General features: G+C 39.0%; 1 protein-coding gene and 1 long non-coding RNA gene across 4 annotated transcripts in view; both read left to right on the forward strand.

The window, feature by feature from the left end:
• LOC146517965 (solute carrier family 12 member 5-like) overlaps positions 1 to 24,711 on the forward strand; it is a 183,809-nt gene that overhangs the window by 19,618 nt on the left and 139,480 nt on the right. The window lies entirely within an intron of this gene.
• LOC146517967 (uncharacterized) overlaps positions 1,804 to 24,711 on the forward strand; it is a 36,910-nt gene continuing 14,002 nt past the window's right edge. The window contains exon 1 of the long non-coding RNA XR_014873996.1: positions 1,804 to 24,704. This is a non-coding gene — a long non-coding RNA (uncharacterized LOC146517967). The remainder of the gene's footprint in view (positions 24,705 to 24,711) is intronic.

The raw sequence follows: 24,711 nt of genomic DNA on the forward strand, positions 1-24,711 counted from the left end.
AATGTGTTATTTTGGTCTGATTTGGAGAACACTACAGACTCAATCTACTGAGGCAGGGGAGGCAGAGAGCAGAGGGCCAGAGATACAGGTCATGGATCCCCATGGGGCTGGGCTGGTATTCAGGAATTATACTAGGCCTTCCGGTCCCTCAGGGCCGCTGCACACTGTTTGCTCACTGTGTTTCTGTCTCTCTCCAGCTGGAAAATTATTCGGGACTGGGAGCGGTGCCGAGGCATTGGTTTTGGTTTTGAAAAGGTGAACTGTAAGGGAAGATGTATGATGTAAGAGTTGTGCCACTAGCTAAATGAATTTTAATTAGGTGGTCTAAATTTGAAATTTTGTGTTGTGAATGTTAATGCTTTTGCCTGTTTGGCTACAAGAAGGTCGCCATAGAGCTGCAGCAGGCAGAAGAAAGAATGATGCGTACACTTCACTGAAGCTGTTCCACAGCCCGGTTTCTTCCACAGTCCAAAGGTTCTGTCAGCTCGTTGCACCCGGTTGGGGGTACACACTCTCCATCACCATTACCATGCATGCCACTGCTGTGGTGCAATGTCAAGAGGGTGACTGCAGAGTATGCCTGAGCCAAATACCATTACAAATCCTTATATAGTACATTTGAGTTTTACAAATCAAATTAAAGATTGTTTGTTAACAGTGTTTAGAACATAATATAAGAGACACAGAGGTCTGTTTAAACTATTATACCAGGTACTTTTGTATTCTTAGGCAGGCATGGTAAGCATCTTGCAGCACCTTATGTAATGAATAAAGCAAAATACACAAATCATCAATATGATAACAGCTCATCACATTTACCTGGACTTTCAGTCTCTCCAACTCATAGAAGCTTTGATAATCTTGTGGTTTTACCACTTTGGCAAGTCGCTCATCCAGGAAGGGAAGAAAAACGGGAAAAGCCAAAAATCCCCAAAAAGTCCAAATAATACACAATTCCAAGAATGAGGAGAACAAGGCATGAGAAAACCAACTATCAAAGTAAAAGTGGAAATGAAACAAAAATGCTAAAACACAAATATTTTGAGGGGAATGGGCAAAAGGACAAACAGACAAGGAACAATGGGGAGACTAAAATAGTCTTTAAAGCAGAACTCAGCCACACTGAAAATTGATGTTGATACTTAACATCACCTGAATGACAGTTAAGTAAAACAATAATCAGAATTCTGTGACTTGCCAAAACTCAAAAATATAAATCCATTGGACTATGATTATGCAATTTTGGGGCTTAAGAAAAGTTATGGTACAAAGTTACTAGATTCAAGCTGTAAAGGTGAAATACTGAGCACCTGAACAGCAGACAGATGACCAGTGTCAGGCCCATACCCAACACCCCAAATCTTTTACTCATGGAGCTAAAAATATAAGTTAGTTACTTTGTGAGCAATGTTGGTCAAGTTACTTGAAAAAAGCAATCAGTAACTAATTACTGATTACTTCCCCAAAAAAGTAATCCCGTTACTTTACTGATTACTTATTTTCAAAAGTAATTATTTACTTAGTTATTTAGTTACTTAGTAACACGATTTACAACCTGAATAGGTGATAAAGTGATAGATCTTTCCGCACAATTCTACTTTTTCTGCATAATTCATCATACAAAATGTAATCAAATGGAAAAGTCCCTTTTTAAAACTTGCTTTATTAGTTTTAATCTTTTAACTTTATGCATCAAGCAAAAATTTAATTATATGCAACATTCTCTGTCTGGGAGAAATTTGTTTAATATTTAAACCTATTTTCTGCACATTCCAGCACATAATAAATACATAAATAAATATATATATATATATATATATATATATATATATATATAAATTTGTGTTTACACTCACTCTTTCAAATAGATGCAAGTAAAACACAGCAGAAAATAAATAAAGTCAAAGACTCGCGGTCCTGTTGCTCTATTTTCACCTGTAAAGCAGGAATAGGTAGGCGGAGGTTTACCCTGGTGCAGGTGTGCCGCAGCGGTCAGTGGAAGGATACGGCAGTTTCTCTGTGAGTTTCCCATTACATCGTAGCGCACTCGGTGCTTGCTTGAAAGTTTAGGGGTTTTTTTTCGCTGTAAAAAGAAGTTTTCTTCCCACCAGTGAACAGCGGACACTAATGTTTTTGTCACTTTTTATGGAATCAAACTCAAAGTAAGGTCAGTACTTCCACGCTTTAAACGCTGCACGCTCATACTCTCTCCCGCACTCGATATATGATCCATTGTTGATCTGCACACAGCTGTTGTCATAAAGGTCGCACTTGCTTACGTCACTGTCATGAGACATTCTCGCAAAAAAATCACGGTTTTAGTAACGCAGTAACGCAGCGTTCCTACGGGAAAGTAACGGTAATCTAATTACCGTTTTTGCAATAGTAATCCCTTACTTTACTTGTTACTTGAAAAGGGTAATTGGATTACAGTAACGCATATAGACATAGATCAGTTTACCAATGTATGTCAACCACTTCTGTGCTGTTGTATGACTACCATTTCATTGCACATATTGAAAGAGAATAATCTAGTAATCACAGTGTTGTTGTGCACTACTTTGGTGGTAGCCAGTAACACATAAAGCTTACAGCTACTTATTTTCTGCAATCGCTATGGAACTGCATTGGTTGCCTTACAACTTCCTGTCATAGAGAGCGAGGTGGGCACAGAAAACTATCAGTGCTACAGTCCTGGGTAGAGGTATCATAATATCTTACAAAGTAAGTAACTGCATTTTTAAATCAATAAAATCTGAATCATTTGTTTAAGTTATTGGATAGTTGAGCACTGAAGACAGACGGGAGAGAGGCGAGAAGACATGCAACAAAGACACATGGGTCAGATTCGAACCACCCACTGAGCTAAACCAGTGCTCCAAATAGCTGTCATATGAATAATCAAACCCAAAATGATAATGAAAGTCCCATCCATACTGTTACAATATTTGTTATATTTGTGGGAAGATCCTTATTGCCCTGCCTTCCATGATGTGCTTTTCTCTGAGTGTAATAGGTTTATTTAGATAACTGGCCTCCCTCAATTTTGGGCATTAGCCCCACAGTTGCTCTAAGAATGGATTGAGTCATGACAACTCATTAATCCTCTCTCTTTCTTCCCCTCCTTTAGCATTTGCTCTATTTCTCAGCTCTGTTTTCATGTCTCTGTGACCTTCGCTCTGTCTGCCTACCAAAAGCAGAGCGCTTTTGGAGTTGCCGTAGTGATGAGTGTTTTAGAAGAGCACACTATGATCCTTTCTTTCCGCAGTCATTTGTTTCCTCTCCATGTGCTTGTTGTCAGCCAGGTAAACTGTAGACATTACAGCTCTGCTGTGTGCGTGAACTATCTTTATCACAAGTCCACATGATGGCTAGTTAACGCCTGCTCTCAATCATTTTTAAGGAGGATTCTCACACATGCCTATTTTTCAGCAGCGTTTAAATCCTCTCTTTTCTACCCAATGCCTCTCTCTTTCGTTCTCTCTCTCCTTACATTATGTTCATTCAGCTGGAGGACACTTTGCCCGTCTGGCCTGCTGAATGGATGGCAAAAATGACTAGTGTGTGAATGGATGTTTGGTTGGCTTGCTTTGTTAATGGTGTGTGGAGAAGGTGATAGGTAGGCTGTGCTGTTTGCATTTTGTGTGTTGAGTCAAAGGGTGTACAGATGTGTGTTGGTTGTAACAGCAGGGATCAGGACTGTCTTTGTGAATAACAAGGTGAAAGGAAAATTAAAATCCTGACATCATGGATTTTAGCCATTGCCACTGATCCCCACTTCCCACCCCAATTGTCATGAGTGTGAGGTGAAGCTAGATCGATGGCAAAAAGGCTTACTGGGAGTCTCTCTCGCTCTCCTCCCCCCCTCACACGCACACACACGCTCAGTCACACTCCCAAGCCTGCTTGAGCTTTCTCCATTCATATGTGATACTTCTTGTTCTCTTTCTCCCTCTTTGAAAGGTCTTTTTTCCCCCCACTGCCGTTACCCCGTCTCTGTATTTTTGACTCCCTCTTCTCCCTCTCTCTCTCTTTCTTTCTCTCACTACCCACCCCCTCACTCTTACACTCTCTCTCCCCTTGGTTTTGGTGCATTGCAGTGGCTCCACCACCACTTTGGAAACACAACAGCCTTGGCAAACGAGGTCTCTCTTTCGTTCCCTCTTGCTCCCTCTCCCTCTCTCTCTCGCTCAGACATGCGCACGAACACACACATGTAGGCAGATGGCAAAGACGCATACTTTCTAATTTTTTCTTCATTTTAGCCCCAATTTTTCCTTCTCTTTCAGTTTTTTACTCTCTCAAGGCTAATCCAGAGAGCAAGAGACAAAGCCTTGAGAATGAGCCGAACAGCAGCCTCAACTATTTCCATTTCAAAAAGCTGCATAAGACTTAAAAATGGCAAAAACACAATCCTTTGCCCTCATTTGGGCTTGCATATTTCTATATGCACACACCACAGCCTTCAGAAGCTGTGTACTTCGCACATGGTTGCAAGGCAACCACCTTACCTATTTTCATGATGGATTGCACTCTAATTTCTGGGGAATAAAGACACTTCATAGATCTTGCGATGTCAGTTTATTCACTGTTTGTGTCATCTATCGCACCTGTATGAAAAATATCGGGCATGACACAGCAGCGTGTGACTGGCATTGCGTCTAAGCATTAATCCAGTTTATTTTAGTGCTCATTAGACATATTTGAACAGGAATTAATCTCTAGTATCATGGATGGATGTTCCAATCAGCTAACACATGAGTTTAATGTCAGTATAATATTTTTGTATTTTCAATTTTTTACAAAATTTTCACTGACTTAATATAAAATAAAAATACCTTACAAAACACACATAGAACAACACAAAAAATCTGATTCAATTCCTTGTTTTGTACACATGTAAAATACAATTTAAACACATGTAAAACACAATTTTATTGTTGTCAGTCATCATATAAGGTTTATTGATTGGCAAAATTTTAAAGAAAATGAGAAAAAAATCTAAAGAAATCCAGTGTATTCTATAGTTTTAGGATCAGCTAGGCTCACAAATGGTATTCACATCTATCTTGTGATGACCATCTGAACTGCATGTTCAAATATGAGTGTGTGTGATAAAACAAAACGGGAACATGAGGTTCTAACATAAGAACCTCACCTTAGGCTTGACATTTCCATCCACTGCTGTCTGTGCCAGTCTGACACAGGGTGCACAGGGCTAGTTTCCCTCCCGCCTCTGTTCTGTCATATACTAAAAATGTTCAGTGGAATTTTGAGATCAAGATTACTAGAGTTTATTATTCTATGAAGACTTGAATTGATTAACAGTTGATCAAAAATAATATATGTACACCACCAGTCACACATTTGGACACAGCTTCTCATTTAATAGTTTTTCTTTATTTTTACCACTTTCTACATTGTAGATACATACTGAAGACATCAAATATATGACGCAAGATATATGAAATTATCTAGCAAAGAAAAAATTGAAACATAACTCTAAATATGTCTTTTATTTTAGATTCCTCGAAGTAGCCACCCTTTGCTTTGTTGGCAGCGCTGCAAACCCCTGGCCTTCTCTCAATGAGCTTCATGATGTAGTCACCTGAAATGGTTTTCACTTCACAGATGTGCCTTGTTCATTTTTTGAATTTCTTGCCTTCCTAATGGGGTTGGGACCATCAGTTGTGTTGGGCAGAAGTTTGTACACAGCTGACAGCCCTATTTGAGAACTCTTAGAATTCATATTATGGCAAGAACCAATCAGCTAAGTAAAGAGAAACAGTCAATCATTACTTTAAGAGCTGAAGGTCAGTTGGTCTAGAAAATTACAAAAACTTTGAATGTATCCCCAAGTGCAGTCGCACAAACCATCAAGCACTACAACGAACTGGCTTGCATGAGGACCGCCCAAGGAAAGGAAGACCAAGAGTCCCCTCTACTGCTGAGGATAAATTCATCCCAGTTACCAGCCTCAGAAGTTAACAGCACCTCAGATTAGAGCCCAGATAAATGTTACACAGAGTCCCAGTAGCAGACGCATCTCTACATCATCTGTTCAGAGGAGACTCTGCGTATCAGGCCTTTATGGTCAAACGGTTGCTGCTAAGGAGACACTACTACTAAAGAAAAGTAACAAGCAGAAGAGATTTGTTTGGGCCAAGATACACAAGAAATGGACATTAGACCAGTGAAAAACTGTGCCTTGGTCTGATGAGTCCAAATTTGAGATCTTTGGTTCCACCCACCATTTGTGTGACCCAGAAGAGGTGAACGGATGATCTCTCCATGCTTCCACCCGTGAAGCATGGAGGAGAAAGTGTGATGGTGTGGGGGTGCTTTGCTGGTGACACTTTTGGAGATTTATTCAAAATTGAAGGCACACTGAACCAGCATGGCTGCCACAGCATCCTGCAGCGACATGCCATCCCATCGGTTTGCGTTTAGTTGGACCATCATTTATTTTTCAACAGGACATTGACTCCAAACACTCCTCCAGGCTGTGTAAGGGCTATTTGTCCAAGAAGGAGAGTGATGGAGTGCTGCACCAGATGGCCTGGCCTCCACAGTCACCTGACCTAAACCCAATCAAGATGGTTTGGGATGAAATGGACCACAGAGTGAAAGCAAAAGGGCCAGCAAGTGCTCAGCATCTTTGTGAATTCCTTTCATACTGTTGGAAATCCAATTCAGGTGACTACCTCATGAAGTTCACCGAAAGAATGCCAAGAGTGGGCAAAGCACTAATGATAAATTATAGGGGTGTGTATTGGCAAGAATCTGGCGATACAATATCTATCATAATACAGGGGAGACGATACGATATATTGTGATACTAAAAGCCAGACGATATTTGTGTTTAGGACTGAATTTAATTAGGAAAACTCACAGTAAACAGTCCAAACTGTTAAATGCTTGACATGAGCCATCTAAAACAAAAACACTCTCTCTCTAAGTTCAAAATGAATGGAGAAATTAACATCTGCCTTATGAACAGTCATGTCAAATAAACAAACAAAAACTACTTTACTGAAATATCAACTATTTCTTTAACATGAAAAAAGGTAAACAATGTAACACTGAGGTCTTACTTACTAAGTACTATGATTGTAAAATACTTATCCAAAAACTGCTCTATGAAGCATCAAAACAAAGCACTTTTTACGTGACCTTAATATAAACAAATATAAATCAAAAATTAAACTGCTTGAAGAATCCATCCAAGTAAACATTAACAAACTATGTAAAGTGCTATTAAAATTAAGTGTTAATAAAATAAAGTACAGCTCTGCAATGTCCATCAATGGAACACTTTTAGTAAAACCTGAAAAAGGGAATTTACTCATGTAAATAAAAGTGCTTATGAGACTCAACCAAAATACCAAACATTCTCAAATCTGAGATTTTACATGTTATAGTGTTTTCTCAGTGCTTATTTTTCAATTTCCAGATTTTTGTGCAGGAATACAAGCTGGTCGACATGGTCAACTCTCAGGACACTTCTCTGTGCATTTACTATGTCTCCTGCAGAGGAGAAAACTCTCTCTGCAGAGACACTTGTTCCAGGAATGCATAGGAAACTCCTTGCTACTTTGGATTGTTGAGGGTATTCCTGTTCATGGTCCTTCCACCAACTGAGAGGATTTCCTGTGAGAGGCAAAGGGGTCTCATCTCTATACCTCTTGATCTCAGCTGCAGCAACATCGTGTTCTGATTTTGGTGCAGTATTGTCACTAGTAGAGGCAAACGTAGCTCCAAGCAAGTCCACCAATGCACATGAGGTCCTCTGTCTCTTTAGGGAGTCAAAGCTGTCTTTGTTATGTGGGTGATAAGCCTCCTCTGTGGCATTCTCTTCCTCCACTTGTTTGTCAGTCTCCTTATTCTTTTGCTCCTTAAAAACATTAAATTCAAATAGTATTAATGTCACAAAGTCAAAATTCAAATCCAAGATTCACCCTGTTCTGCACTAATATCTGATGACAAATGTCATCAATATACTTTTTTTTTAAACTTTATTCACTTTCTTATAACTTCAGTTGAATTTTTCCAAGTAAATTCATTCATTTACTTACATTTTTTTTCCTTCTTTATCACAGCCACCACAGTGTCCAACAGTCTGGAATAGGTCTCACTGGCCTCTGCTTCAGACAGGAAGGGCAGGTCCTTAAACCGAGGATCAACAGTTGATGCCATCCATAGTGTCTCCCTCTCATTTACATATCTCTTACCCAGATCTTCTGCTATTGCAGTCTTAATGTCCCTTACTGTCGGTGTATCATCAACACTTTCTTGTGCACCCATCACAAGCTAGGCATGAAGAGGAGCAATGATGGACAGGGTTGGCATGCTCTCCTCTGACATCACCAGGGTGGCGTCCTTCATAGGCTTGAGTGCCCTGACAACTTCTTCTGCACATATGATGTTGTCAATGTGAAAATTTATTTTTCACTCTTCCTAACTTCTGCAGAAAGCAGAGCCGCACAGATGGCTGGTTGCTGTTCTAAAAATTGTATCATATCATAGGAGCTGTTCCATCTTGTAATTACGTCCGTGATCAATCTGCGAGCTGTTAGCTGAAGGAGGCACTGTTTCTGCTTCAACTGATTGCTGGCTGTGGTGCTGCGCCTAAAAAAGTCTGTTACACGTCGGATCCTCCCGAGAAGTCGCACCACGGATTGTATTTTCAGTGCTTTCTGTGAGGCGAGATTCAGACTGTGTGCAAAACATTGTATGTGCGTTATGCCTGCAAGTCTAGCCGCGAGCGCCATGTTTGGTGCATTATCGGTAACAACAACAAGGTCCTTTGCATTCAAACCACTGGTCCGTTATGTGATGTGCTGTAACGGTTACATACGATTCAGTGGCTCTCGAAGTCCAAGCGTCGCATGTCTCTGCCGAGCTGAGAGAGTCCAGCACTGTCGTTTTGACTTCTTGGTACAACTTTGGCAGAGCGATGTCCGTGATGTGTTGTCGGGAAGGAACGGTGTAACGGGGCTCCAGCATTTTAATCATATTACAAAATCCTTTATTCTCCACAACACTCAGAGGGCGCATGTCTTTGCAAATAAAAACAAGTACTGACTGCGTTATTTTTGTTGCACAAGTTGAATTTGCTGGTAGTTTTGAAAAGTTAACTTCTTCAATTGTCCGTTGAGTGGGATCACCTCGTTTCGTTTTAAAATTAGCCTTTGACGCTACATACACGTGTGTTCGTAAATTTGTGGTGTTAACCGAATATTTGACTCTGGCGGTGCAGATTTTACAGACTGCATAGCTCTTGTCATAGTCTTTACTGCCTTCTTTTGTCCTAAACCCAAAATAAGTCCACACATCAGCTTTGAAAGCTGCTGGGGCCGGCTGTATCCTCTTCGGTCATCAGTTAGCTAGCACAATTGGCCACACATCCACTGTTCTACTTCGTTGGTTTTTGGCAAACTAGACGCTTCTACAGTTATCGCGAGACCTCGTTTTTCCGTAACGTAAAGGCGATAAAAACTGCAAACAAGTGGCCGGAGTTTGAATTGCAACATACAAAAGAAATACACAGTAAATGCATGTAATTTTTCAATTAAAAAAATTGATAACACTGATTTTGAATATCATTACACGAAATATCGCGATATTTTAATGTATCGATATTTTCTTACATCCCTAGTAAATTAGTTTCTATTTACCATTTATCCTTACTGTCTCAGAAATAAACAGAAAACAATTGTGTGTTGCATAAAAGACAATTTTGATATTTAATATAAAATGGTAAAGGGATTGATTAGGTTACAGATTATTATAATTATTATTATTGCTTTTCAGCACCACATTAGCCCACCCCTGCCACAGAGGCATGACAAACTGGATGAGGCAAACCCAGTGTGAACCAATTCTCGTTATAATGCAAGCTATTTAAGGCTGACACTCCCACTTGTGAAAACCCATATCCAAGCCTGTGATTTAAAATTCCATGCATGCGTTATGTAATGCTTTTGTCTTTCACGCTTGAACTCTTCTCCAGGCACAGGCATAGTTTATTAATGAAAGGAATTGCATGATTGGGGGTTGGTTGTGTGTGTGTCTCTCTCTCTCGCAATCTGTGTGTATGTCTGTATTAACTCGCCATGTGTATGAGTGAGAGGAGATTGTGGGGATTCCTGTGTACTTCACATAAGAAGCGTGATGACATGGCCACACAAATACTTGAAAGGTCAGCGCTTGTTTTCCCTGAAGACTGAAACGAGTTTGCCACAGTTCTCCCAGATTATATACTTAGGCTAGATGACACGTGACATGTGTGCAGACTAAAACACACTAACAGTAATTTATTAAAAACTAACAAAGAGTTATTATTCACTATTGAAGATGTCAATTTGGGGTTGTACACTAAGTGTTGTTTTCTTCTTTCTTCTTGTGAATTACTTAGATATCTTGTCTTGTTGTTGAAAGGTTAATATTCAGTGGCTAATATTTAAAAGTTACATATAACATGTGTTTTCCATTTTATCTTAAAGTTTTTGTAAGATTAAGTGAATTAAATTGCCAATGCAGGGTCATTAATTTATATTTATATGGCATCTTTCCCTCACAGATCGTATATATATATAAAGAACAGAATGAAGCTGTGGATTTTTATTGCCGGACACCCTTCATGACACAACTCCTGGGTGAATTTGTGTCCCACTATTCAAAAATTATGCATTTTATTTTTAGAAATATAAGGACGTTTTCACCAGTTTGAGTCTGGTTCAGGGTATCAACAGTTCTGCTGTTTAAAAAATGGGTAGAAAAAGTGTCTTACAGCCAGTTTGACTGGGCTATATTAAAATATTTACCTATTCAGGTATTTATGTTCTCAATTTTAGGAATTGGATGATCTTTTTTCCTTCTCTTTCATGTAAAAAGCATCTCTTAGCATGGGCACATGACACCAATCTTTTGTGACTTTGTCATGTAGGATTAGCAGCTTTTCAAACCTCTATTTTCGGACAAAGCTTCAAAGAAAAAAAATCTATGGAGAGTATTGCTCTTCCATGGAACTCATGCTCCCATTTCTCTCCTGCTGCTCTCTCTCTGTGCAGCAGCTGCACCCACACTGAGGCTCTGCTCTGTGAGAGAAAACAAAGTGGGAGACATTCTGTTGCATCAAACTTTGTCTCTCCGTCATCATGTTACATGCAAATGTACCCAATCTCAGCACATCCATTATCGTTTATTTATCTGCTTGGCCGTTTTGTCAGAGGATGTGGCATTTAAAAAATCCGACAAAAACCCTCCACTCATGTTGGAAGTCCTTTGTTGAAGATACTTGCAGTTACTTAAGTTTTTTCTTTTTTTTTAAATGCGGGAATCTTCACCTCACATCTGCAAACTGAGGGACTTTTCCCCAAGAACAGTTTTGTTTTGTTTTTGTTTTTTTAAATATCCATTTAGAAAAAACTCTGTAGGAGCTCAGCGAGCGGTTTAGCAAGCAACAGCTTCCAGCACTCACTGTGACTCGTCTTTCTGTCCGGGTGATTATAGCACATGCCTGTATTTTATTTTATTTTTTTGTTGTGCAATATCACACCAATGATGTCCAACATATGCAGTTACCTTAACTTGCAGATATAGGAAGTTGTAGACGTGTTATCGCCAATAATTATGTGTGGAGCAAAACTCGACTGAGGTTTTCTGCATGGGGCTTGTGATTATTTTAGCCTTTAGCAAACCTAGCCTATTACTTTTGTATAGTATAACCTCTGTGTGTGTGTGTGTGTGTGTGTGTGTGTGACTTAGGTCTAGTGGCCCATTATTTAGCAAGTGAGCAACTCTGTGTGAGAAGTAATATTATGTAGATGTACAAAACCTTAGCACTGTGGCATGCATAGGGTATGTAGTTTCAATGTTTCTGTGTACTGTGGCAGCCACTTAAAACATGCTTTTAAAATGTCTGATGTTTGGTTTTGGTTTTTACTTTTTGTTTTGTTGTGGTAAAACTTTAGGGATCTTGTAAAAAACTAGTATTGGGTATTTAGGCATTGGGCAAATTTCTATTTTTAGTATTGGTACCGATCTAGAATTTCACAGTTGGTGAAACTCTAAAATGTGGCCTAATTTAATCAAACCACAGTAGCTTCAATTTTGGCAAATACGCCAACTGGAAAACCGGCAACTATCCTTTAAAATTAAATGTGTGTAAAGCTCATCTCGTGATCATGATTCCAGAGTGACTGTATCCACTGTATGCACTAAACATGAGGACTGTTTCCACTATGAGAAAATCTAGTATTCAGCTGACTGGCTGAAAATGTTTTCAGTGCATTCTGTGTTTAACCGATGTCGGCAGCACTGACCACATTTCCGCAATACATCAGCTCAAGTTAGGAAATATTTAGCTTCCCCTTCTTTTCTTTCTTGTTACCTTTCTGTGGCTTCAATCAGAGCAATAAACAAACATGTAGTTAAAAATCATTCAAGACAGAACTCAAAAGGAAATATATTTTAGAGCTTTGATAAACGGGGTGCTGAAGCTTTAGCCATAAGCCATAAGGAGGTTCAGAGCAGAGCTCATCTGTTTGTGTCTAATTATTGCATGCCCCATGTGCTCCTCAGCCGCTTATGGTGAAGCTGTTATTTGCTGTCTCCGGCCGTCTCAAGTTAGAAGTGGATGCCTGTCTTGGCCAGAGTTTGTTTTAATTGAAATTGATTTTGTCTCCACTGAAGGAAGCTTCTATAATAGATAGGTACTGTCGCATAGTTTGCTTTACATCTCTGATTGTGTCCTAATGGATTTTGACACCTCATACAGTCCTGCAAAACAATGCCTCTCTTGTTGACCTGCTCCTCTAACATAACAGGCTGTACAAAAAACCCCAACATTATTAGTGCATTTTATGTCAATTTCCACTCATTTATATCATTTGCTGTTCCTTCACTTCTCTCTCATTTTATTACCTTGTTCTTCATATCATCACTCTCTTTTTATAGAGTGACTGTTTACTGTCTGTGTAGGTGTGTACCACAGGAAAATTGGCTCCTTTTTTCCCTTAAGTGGCAAAGTAGTGACGAGGCGTTGAAGTGCGTGGAGGCTTGTCCTTCAGCATTAGGCTCAGATTGGGCGACTGCAATTGTCCAGGTTGTTTTTGTATTCCTTAATTGAATCGAACCAGACCAATTGAACACCCAAACTGTTTTCTATTGAGTCAAATGTGGAGGTGAAAGCAATTCTTTAGCTTTTTATTTTCCCTACAGAGAAAACAAAATCCTCTTCCTTATACATCGTCTTATGCTACCACAGATAGTGACACCACAAATATCAATACCAGGGGTGCTGCAACTGAAGCTCTGTTGCCACCGACACAAAACGGCTCTCTTCATGGCTAAAGAACTTGTCAGTGCTAATCTCCTTTGTGGCCCTGTGCTATGAACTGGACTGTAGAATCCCAATATTGTGGGCAAACCTTTTGTTTGAGGGAAAGAAAAAAAGTCCTGCATGTAGAGGTTTTTCTCCTCTACGCTTCCCATAATTCTGGGCAGGAAACCAGCATCAGCGTCACAATGTGCTATTAATGGATATGCCTAGGATGCCGTGTAGTCAAGGAAACCATCTAAAATAGATGCATTTTTTTTACAGTGGTTTCTGTGCTCAAAGGGGGACTGATTTGAGTGACGCGTTTAAAAGGTAAATCTGATATTTTTAATTTGAGATAAGCTGAAGGTTTCATTAGTGCCTGATAATTTAACTGAGTTCAGTTAAGTTTCTTTTCTTAAGATTTTTTTCAGTGTGATTTTTGGCTTCTCCTCGGTGGAGAATAAGCTGTGGGAGGATTTCAGAGCGGTTAATCTCACTCACTGGCTCCATTGCAGAGCAGCAGTACACAAACTAGCCTACTCTCACAGTGTGTGTAGGATCCCAGCTCCAACTTAACACCGAGAACTGCACCTTCACAACAAATGAGAGATATTTAGTTCTGTTTGTGTAAATCCAGCAGAGTAATGCCAAAGTACTAAATAACAAACTCCAGATTGGTTCCAGATTTGTTAGTAGATCGCAACATTTAAATGCTGTCCCCCCTTTTTTATTCATATCCCAATTGCTTTAACAGTTTGCTATAAAACAATGAAAACATTTCTTCATTTCTTATCTGTTGAGTATCTTTCCCTAATATCTCACTGTCCACATTTTATTTTATTTTTATTTTATTTTTTTACAGTTCACTAGTACTTCAGAATATTACCTTGTGTAATTAATGCTTGTTTTTTGTATTGTAAATTCAAAACCTTAGACCTTTCAGGCACTCCTCGGGCTGTGTCTATCACTTCTCAACAAACACTAGTTAATTAATAGAAAAATAAGTAGCCACAGTAATTACTGAGCTGTTAACATCTCTAAGAAGTACATACATCTGACTCGGTCACCAGTCATCATACCTCAAAGTAATTTGGTCTGTACTTCTCCCTTGTGTATCTATAAGAAGCTTATGGATTCGCCAGACATTGATTTGATATTCTCTGCTGACACGTGCACGCTGTGATGGTCATGCTTGTAATCCTGTTGGCTAAATATGCTTAGCTGTGAAAGCAGATTAAGACATGGCTGTGTTTTCTTGGCCAGATATTCCCAGTGGTCTGGGTGATCTAAGTAAGAGCTTTGAAACATCTGTCCAGTGTTGTTGTTTTTAAGCATGACCTAGGGCTGGTGTTTAATCAATTCACCGTGCAGTTTTTCACAATATGCGAAGACGATGTGCAGTTTTCCTCCCAGAATATGTTTATTCTGGTAATTTTTCAAGCAAAACCAAAACTTTCATGTACAATAGAGTACATTTACATGCGTTTTGTTGTAATTCATTATGCATTGGAATTGCATTTGTTTTAGACTGTACACAGGTAAGAAACCTTGACCTCTGAAAGCCATACAGCTACTTTACAACATCAAAAACTCAGCAGTGACTTGTTGAGGGTTACAAGTGTTTAACCAAAACCACAACCTTTTCTTAACCGTATACATTAAAATTGGCTTGCCTCTGTGGCACATAAATGTAGCACTTCTTCTACTCATTTAAAAAATGAAAAAGCTAACCTCTGGTTATATTAAGAGTAATTTACAAATGGAACTATAATCAACTAAAGTGGTGTTTCTTTTTCCAGCTGCACATTTGCAAAATATAATATTGACAATATTGACTTCAATGAGCTTATTCCTCATTTTACATTGTCAGCTTTCTTGTTTTGTTTTTTGTTGTTGTTGTTGTTGTACAGTAGAGATAATTGTTCACCTTCTGTTGCACAAGAAAAATGTTAAAGACAAAAGACTAGTGAGGTATGTAATACCTTGACTAGACAAAGGTGTAATAACAGCTATGGTCAGTTACAGATCGTACTACTAACTTGCAAAGTCACATGAGTTTTGTCCACGGCCAATAGGGTCACAGATACTGTGCTGGGAGTGATCACAGAGAAAGAAAATGAGAAAACTCAATCCCCTGCCAAGTATTTTGTGAATATAGCTTCCTTTTTTCCAAAGAGTTTCAGAGGACAACTTCCCAGATGGCTCTGTGTTTCAAACCATCTGGCATGTCAGGTTAGTCATACTAATAGTATGGGGGGAAAATGCAAGAACCACTCATAAATGAACTAAAAACTAAATCATGAAGCGTTAAAAAGAAATATAATAACAGCTGCCTCTGTCATTTCTTCTGCTTCTTTATTTAACTGTTTCCTTTATCATATAGTGGGTTGGATTGCTTGAGGCCTGACTGTCGAATAGGTGAGGCGAGAGGACCATCTCTGATGAAGGTGACATAAGGCAGAGGAGGAGCACTAGACTGGAAGAAGGCGAAGCTCTGGCAGTGGGCACCACAGCCTGGCAAAGGAGCAGCCAGGCAGCTAAGTGGAAAAGGGCAGTCTGGTGAATGGATAAGGCACCGGCATGAATAGGCAAAGAACATTTGGTAAATTACATTAAAAAAACAATGTTTTTCCAGGTGACAGAAAAAGTCGATCTTAAACCAATGTGAATGCAAGATTGTAGCAAATACATAGTAATTAGCCTCATTGTCATAGTCACATTTTTTCTCTGATAAGAACTGGAGCATGCTCCACGTCAAACGATGTCAGAGCACTCTCTCAATAGGCTGGAAAATTGATATTGAAACTTAAATGCTAATATTTCATCATGTGGGACACCAACCATGATTAAAGCCATCATGTGAAGAAAAACAGCGACAACAAAAACAGTGTACTACTTATTTCGGCTGCTCCCTTTTTCCATCCGTAGCATCCTCCTCAGGCACATCAACTTTCTGCATATCTTCCTTCATTACATCCATGAATCTTCTCAGTAGTCTTTCTCTTTACCTCCTGCCTGGAAACTCAATTTTTAACATCCTATCAACTATCCCTCCTCTGCTCATGTCCAAACCATCTCAAGGTTGCCTCTTGGTCTCCAAACCACTCAGCCTGATTGTCCCTGTGATATTTATTTCTAATCCTTTCTGTCCTGGTCACACCCAATGAAACACAAACCAAAACAAAACAAAAAAATCCCTCAGCTGATATTTGCAGCACATTAAAAGCACGATCCATAAATATTGGATATCAGCATGGGCACAGTCAGACTACAGCCACACACACAAAAAAGAAGCAAACATGGCAACAAATGGCATGCTGTGCCATTTATACACAAAACACAAAGATAAAATGACAAGTAAGACTGGGAGAGAGAGACACACAGAGACTGGCAGACCTGCTACTTGCTATATTGGACAGGAGTGCCGTTGCCATGGCAACCAGCAGCCCTCGATTGGTATTTGGAGCAGCGTTTGGAATTACTGCAGAGGATTTGATGTTCAGTACACATCTGGGGTCAGCTAATATGGCACTACAATCAGCTACTCCTTTGCTCGCTACATACTGAACTCGCAATCCCTTGTTTAGGACACAGCGGCTGGCATCTGAGCCACAAGCGTCAAAATCTCTCACAGAGTGCCAGATTAACCAGCAGTTTTGTTCATCCTGACAGATGTTTCTGCTGCAGCGTACAATGTCAAGCTTGCAGACGTTTAAAATAAGCATGTGTTGCGCTAGTTTAATTTGGATTTGTCTTTTTGCATAGCCTTTTTTAAAGCAGACATCTTCACGGCAAATAGATGACAAAAGAACAGATGTACAGTATGTATATCAATATACTGTTTTCTCTATAAAAACCTGCAAAGGTTGAGCTTTTTATTTTGCCATTGTCCAGTGAGCTTTTACATTAGTGCTTTTGTCCCATTCATAGGTAATTTGCTTAAACGTGATGTAAAAAGTCAGTAGAAATAGTGCAGGAAAAGAGACTTCAAAACAGAATTGAAATACTCAGTATAACATGCTTTATTACAGCCAGCCCTGAAAAGTACTCTGACAGTTAAACTCACTTTAACCATTTTCAAAAAGTTGACAGAAAACCAAATTTTATAACTCGAACAATCTAAAACAAGCAGATATGTAGTTTAATATGACAAAAAAGTTTATCGTACAACATGGTTATATTTAGAAGTTGCACTTACCACTGTTGCAAGATGATAAAATAATTACACATACATCTAATTTGCTCACTTTTGACATTGTGAGATTTGATTCTGATTTATGCAGAACCTGACTTAGAAAAATCATGCATTTGTCTGACTTTTAAGAAAAATTGTATAGTTATTTTTTCCTCGTTTGATTCCTTGATTATGTAATTTTCATAATTATTGGAAGCCATTATTTTAATTATACATTTCAATCAATTGTAAAAGACCACAACCGACAGTAATTAAAGAGGCTTTATTATCCTTTTCCTTAATTTCTGTCATACTCCTGCAACTGTGGATCATCAGGTCATGTTTGTACAAGTAATCAGAAGCTGAGGTTTCCAACTGCTCTTAACACTTGGTTTCTAACAGTCTATTCTACCCTTGGCCCTTTATGATGTCAGTGGGAGGGTATTTCTTTATATAGTCATAAAGGCCTTGTTTCAGTCAATTAAGTAATTATAATTAATTAGGCTGAGGTGTAATTTCTCACACAGTCTCTGTGTGAGTTACAGCACCAGTTTCCTTTTCTCTGGATTCTATGGATCTATGGATTCTTCGTCCTTGTAGCTTATAATGTAAAATCTCTGAAAAAGAGAATATAGATACATTTTGCTATGATGTGCTTTCTTTCTACAACTTTTCCTTACCTTGCCTTTAAGGCAGGGGTGTAAAGCAGGGGACGGGAGAATGGCAAAGACACCAATCTTGCAGCTGGACAGCTTTGGAAAATATAAAGAAAGGCATACATTTTTGGACTTTTAGCTGTATTTTCATAGGTTTTACAGATTTTCCTGCTGATAAACACCTCCCCCACGGCAATCCATATTACATTATTAGTCATGTATATCTATGTATACGTATAAGTATATTAGTCAAGTAATAGATAAGCAATTAGATAACAGAAAAGCTTCTGTTTTTCTTTAGAAGTTTCAGTAAAAAAATGTTCATCTATCAACAAAAACTTTGAAAAGAAAATGTTATTATTTATATTCATGCCAGTTTCTCCTTGCTCATCTCTCTCTCTCTCTCTCTCTATCTCTCTCTCTCTCTCTCTCTCTCTCTCTCTCTCTCTCTCTCTCTCTCTCTCTCTCGTGCACTTCATTTTATTGCTCGTCATACACACATTGTATGTCGAGTGGCTAAATACAGATTAATTTAAATAATATTAATGAAGTTATCAACAACATTTTGTGCTGTAAACTTTCAAATAGGTGTTGCAACAAATATGAGTGAATAAGACAGAGAGAGCACGGTCCTTGTCTGTGATTTTCAGACACACTTAACCACAGTTAGTGGTTAAATTCACACAAAGTATCAACACAACATAATTGATTCTTTGATGGCATCTATGCTGCATTAGCTCTTGTGCACTGCTGCTGATGTGTGATATGTATTTAAAGAGAGCCAATCCAAATATTGATTGGTGCATTCTTTCTTCATATATCTGTCCCCATTTAACACCAACCTTTTGAGTCTTTAGAACAGCAAATACATTATAGATTGCAGAATTTAGCCTTACCCGAATCAGAAAAACACTCCAGCACACATTTTTAAAAACTTCAGTGCTTTTGACAACACTCCCTTCCAGCTGTGCCTGTAAAAGCAACTACGGAGCCAGTAGCATCGTCTTGTAGCTGTTATGATTTGATAAACAAGCTTCATATATTTGTGTAATGATGTTTTTCTGTACAGGCCATGGTCCAATAAACAGAACTTCAAATAAATAGCTTTTTAAAATTCAAAGTACTTGAATATTCCTCTGCAGATTTATTCAGCTGTTTAAACTTTTAACTTTGCCTCCCTACATTCTTTCTACTTGAGCTGATAAATCTGCTAAAAGGGTTCAGTGTCACACTAGCATTGTCATTTAAATATTTGAATGCTGGTTTCACTTTGCGAGCACTTTGAGTATATTTTTAGCCCTTGGTTTTGGATCTGCACCACTCTAACATCTTTCCCCTGCCCTCTTACATGCATATTCACAAGGTTTACACGCACATTCATGCGCACACATAGAAGAGTTTCTGTCCAAGCCTTTGAAGTTTATGTAAGCCATAAAAATGTTCCAGAGAATAAAAACGAAGGAAAACCTGATGATTTAGCAACAAACCAGCTAATCATAAATGGATTCTGTCCATCTTCAACTGCTTCATAATCTCAATCGTGATGCTCCTCAAGAGCACCATAAGAGACCACCATATAGTCAGCTCCCATTTAATAGTCTCTGGTTTTATTAAAAGCATTATGATAGCTGCTCAGCACTCTTAGGGATATGTACAGACATATTATGGTTGTAAAGGTGCTCCACCCGACAGAGCAGAATCGGCAGTTAGCAGGGGATTATGGCCAACGTTTTGAGATTGTCAAACAGTGAACAACGCGATTCGTCTACCTTCTCACTCAGAGAAATTCATCATTGTTTTGCTGTGTTATCAAGAGACAGGGTGATTAGTTTAGAACTGAGTGGCTGCAACATCTCCCCCATCATTTTTGTAAACTGAACAGGGTAAACAAACTCATTCAGCGACATAATGCTCGTGGCAATCAATTTTCCACAAGTAAGGCTCAAACAATGCACTGCTGCTGTTGCTGCTACTATTCAATAAGGAACTGTGTCATTGTAGAATATGACAGATTGATTAGGTTCCCCAATTTGTGGAGTGAATTTTTTTTTTCTTTCATTTTTTTGTTTTTGTCTTTTTGTACAGTGCAGAATCAGTATCAGGTTGCAAGAATTGCAATATATTTATTTTGTCTGGAGCATCTTCATGTTCGTTATGACTGTGTGCTTTTGTGGCAGTATTAGGTAATGTATATAGAGGTCTGTTACGTCAAGCTTTTCACTAGAAGAAAATGAAAATTTGAAGGTTGCTGCCTGTTGAGTTTATAGAATGAACTGTACCTGTGTTGATGCACAGTACAAAGTGTCTTAGGCAGATCCATGGGGATCTGTGTTATACAGTGCGTCTCTCCACTGTGTGAATATTTGATTCAAAGAAAGAGCTTACTGCATATCCTTGTCTTTGTGGCTACAGTGGGGATAAAAGCCTCACATTTCTCCTCTCACTTCTCTAAAACCCAAATGGTTTTGTAATGCTCTCTGATCTGCGGTCTCACATGAGTTATGGCATGATTTGACTTATCTGCAACCTTCAAATATTGATGTTTTGTAATATAAACAAGTAATATAAATAAGTAATATAAAAGACTTCATCATTTATCTTTGTACAGACCAGATGATTAGTGAGAAAGCACAATTCCTGTAATTAATTATATTATTATCTAAGCCAACCAGCCCCCCCTCTTCTCTACACTCCGCTCCTCCTCCCTCCTCTTCTGTGTATTATTCATCATAGAGGAGTCCTGCCCTGCTTCTCTGGGCTATTTTTACCCAGTATGGCCGTCTGAGAGCCCCGTTCCCCTGCTACTCCCAACAGCAAGCCGCCTTCCATTTGGATCATGGATTACATCCCTCTTTTCTACAGTTTCTTCTACACTCTACCCTCTAAACCTGAATGTTCCATCCCCCTCTCTCTCGGTTTCTATCCACATTTTATTTTTTTTCACCATTTCACCAACCCTCACGCTCTCCACTTTTGTGCTCTTTCCTATGTTTTTCAGTCATTCAGATTAGTGTTCCCCTCTCCCCAGGGAACACTCACTGTACCTCACTTCATCTCCTGCTGAACTGGTGTAACAGCATGGTCGACATACCCAACTGCACATATCGGTGTCTGTCCTAGCCATGCAGTTTAAGTGTTTACTGACAAATTATTTCATTTAACACACGATTTTAAATTACTTACAGCAACAGTGAATTGGTTGAAGTAAAACGCAGACGTATCTGTATCATTCCTTCAGTTTTACATTTTGTTATTCAGAAATATTTCTATAACAAAGTGTCATCACATTGTCCTGCAGAGTGAATCTGATGCTGTTTCCATTATTTTCAGGACTGCGTCCAGTATAGGTGGTAGCATACCTCACACCTCAGCAAACGGTGTTATGGTGGACAGCAGTGTGATAACAAAAAGGTGCTTAAAAATATGTGCGTGGAAATTGGTATTTTCAGTGACCCCAGAAACCCCAGCATTGATTGAGCTCATTTGCAGAACTTCATTCCATGCACATGAGCATGACATTAGCCAGTTGAATAAAACTGTTTCCATGGAGTAATAAATTTTCATTCTGCAAATGCAGAAATGTAACTGTTTCAAAATGTGATTAAACTGTATAGATCAGGTAAAATCTGGCAGCTTATCATGCATTTTAAAAAGTTGAATGCAACCAAATATATCCATTCTTGGTTGCCACTTGTCCAGTATGTAGATAAAATAGTGATCAAGTTACAGTCACCTACCCTCCTCCCTCCTCTCTATCAAAGATGAGACTTGGAGAAGGTGCAGTGTGTAGGCCTGAATATAACAGCAAAGTTGTTATATTAATATGCAAATAATCCGCAAAATGTCCCAAGAATGACAGTGTAGTAAAAATGGTCAAAATGTTCATTTCATAGAAGCAGAGATAAGATAATTTTCTGCTTTTAATAGAGCCTCTGTTGTTATTCTCTCTATATAAAACGTGTAACTCCCTGTAGACCGAAAGCACAGGTTGTGGCTTTAATGACTCTTTTTTTTTTTTTTTTCTGTTAATGTGTTTTTAAGAACAACAACAAGGTTCCAATGGGGAAATGGAGGTTTAAAAACCTTCCCACTGACAAAAACAAACAGAGCTCATCTTCTTCACTGGCTACTGAGGTTGGAGTGAATAATGAAAACTCAGTCCTGCATTTGGAAATATTGTTACTTTCCTGCTTTCTAATCAGTAAACATGAACTTCATCAGTCCAATACGTATAGCCCATACGGGATCAGAAAGCAGGTTTAGTAAATGGTTTGTTACCTATAGATGTGGACAACTCTGGCTTTCTGTCATCAGTGTAATAACAGGGAAGTCTGGACATGGTGGAATCATCCCTGGCTTGGTGTCAAATCGTTATCTTCCTCCTTTAAAACAGTGTTGATTTGTTTGTTCACATAAATGACTAAAGATACTAATTAACGAAATATCATATTTCATTCATCATATTGTGATCCATCACGCCAATGAAACATTTTGTTCACACCATCACACCACTATCATTAGTCTGGACCACTGATACAAGGCAGGATGGATCCATGTTTTCCTGTTGTTTCGTGTTGCCAAATTCTGATCCTACCATCCAAATGTCCAATGTATTAGACCAGGCAACGTTTTTTTTATGTTGTATTGTCCAATTATGGTGAGCCTCTGTGAATTGAAGCCTCAGTGTTGTATTCTTTTCTGACAGGAGAGGCACCCAGTGTGGTCTTCTGTTGCTAGCCCATATGCTTTAGACTTCAACGTGTTGTGTGTTTATAGATGCTCTTTTGCATGTCATAGTTGTTACTTGAGTTAATGTTGCTTTCTTGTCAGTTTTAAGGAGTCTGGCAATTTTCCTCTGACATCAACAAGGTGTTTTCATCCAGTTTTGCTCATTACATGTTATCTCTTTTTCGAACCATTCTCTTTTTTCTTAGAGAAGATTGTGCAGGGAAATCCCAGTAGATTAGCAGTTTCTGAAATACTCAGGTCAGCCTATTTGGCACCAGCAACCATACCACATTCAAAGTCAGTCATTTCACCTTTGTTTCCCATTCTGCTGCTTGGTTATTTTGACCTTGTCTACATGAATAAATGCACTGAGTTGATGCCATGTGATTGGCTGATTTGATGCTTGCATCAACAGGCGTACCTGTCACGATGTGGGATGGACTCAAGCGCAGACGAGGCAGCTAAAATACAGTTACGTTTATTGCTATACAACACCAGGTGCGAATATATATATATACAAGTGAGAGGGCAGGGGGAATCCAGGGCACAGGGGAATCCGGAAAAGGAGCTCTTCACACACGAGGGACTTCACAAAACACAGCACACCAGCAACCTTGCACACCCAGGGCTCCCAGGGAAATGGAAAAATTTCCTGTTCACAGAAAAATAAGTTATTAATCCAATGAATCAGCGACGTAAAAGGCAACAAGAAACTAGTACTCCGGAGCTTACTACCGAGGTTACTCAATAGTCTAGCGACGAGATGTTTCCAGCCACTGCCTTAAGTAGTGGATGAGTTTAAGCAATGAGCCACCGGTGTGTGATTAATCTCAGGTGCAAGGGCCAGGGGCGGGAGCCCACAATGAGCTCCGCCCCGGCGAGACACGGCAAGCGTGAGAGAGGCAGATGTAAACGAGTAACATATGTAGCCAACCTGAGTCAGCGGGGCAGACACGGGGACCATGACAGTACCTAACCTCTATTAAATGTGACTGAGGAATATTTGTAAATGTAAAATAAAGAAGTTTTGGTGCAAATGAATTAAGTTGTCATTAGGCCTAAGGAGGTAGAAAAAAAGAGATAGCAGAAGCTTTTGGAGTAGCTACATCAACAGTTTGACTGGCAACTTTCTTGAAGAAGAAATGCACTCACCTACACATCAGCAATTTTCTGGTAGAATTTGAATTGGAAGTTTGAGCTGACAATTTTGGCATCGATTTTGATTTTGGCCGTTTGTGATTTAATTTGTAAGAACTGTAATTGACAGTGTACTAATATTTTTGGGGGCTTTTCTTCAAAATAAAACAATTTATTTTATATTTTCTCCAAACCTGGATCATGTTACAGGTTCTGTAGAGGTGAAATTAACTGTAACTTATTTACCCTCACACTTGTGTCATCCTTCTGCGGTGGCTCCTTTAAACAAGGGCATAAACTATGCAGGGACCTCTTATTCTCTCCCTCCTCTTGTTTACAAAGTGACTAATGAGCACTTTATTTGTTTATAATTAGAGTGCAGAGAGTCGGTACTAGATGCTGACAGTGCACACTCAAACATAACATGCTTCCATGAACAAAAATTCTTGCCTGCAGATGTAAAGCCACATGTTGGCTGCTTACATTCAGCAAACATGCACAGAGATACAGGTTTTCCTTTCACATTTAAAATTAATGAATTGGACTTAAGCAAGACAGGATGGGCTTTAATGTACTTTTCTAACCAAATTCATGTTATACAATATTTATATTCTCATTTTAAAAGTCAGGCTTTAACAGTGCCACTGTTTTTGGTTTTGTAATTGTTTCGATGAACGCTGAGCATGTCCTCA

The sequence above is a fragment of the Neolamprologus multifasciatus genome, chromosome 5 (assembly GCF_963576455.1).
Source record: "Neolamprologus multifasciatus chromosome 5, fNeoMul1.2, whole genome shotgun sequence".
Classification (NCBI taxonomy): domain Eukaryota; kingdom Metazoa; phylum Chordata; class Actinopteri; order Cichliformes; family Cichlidae; genus Neolamprologus; species Neolamprologus multifasciatus.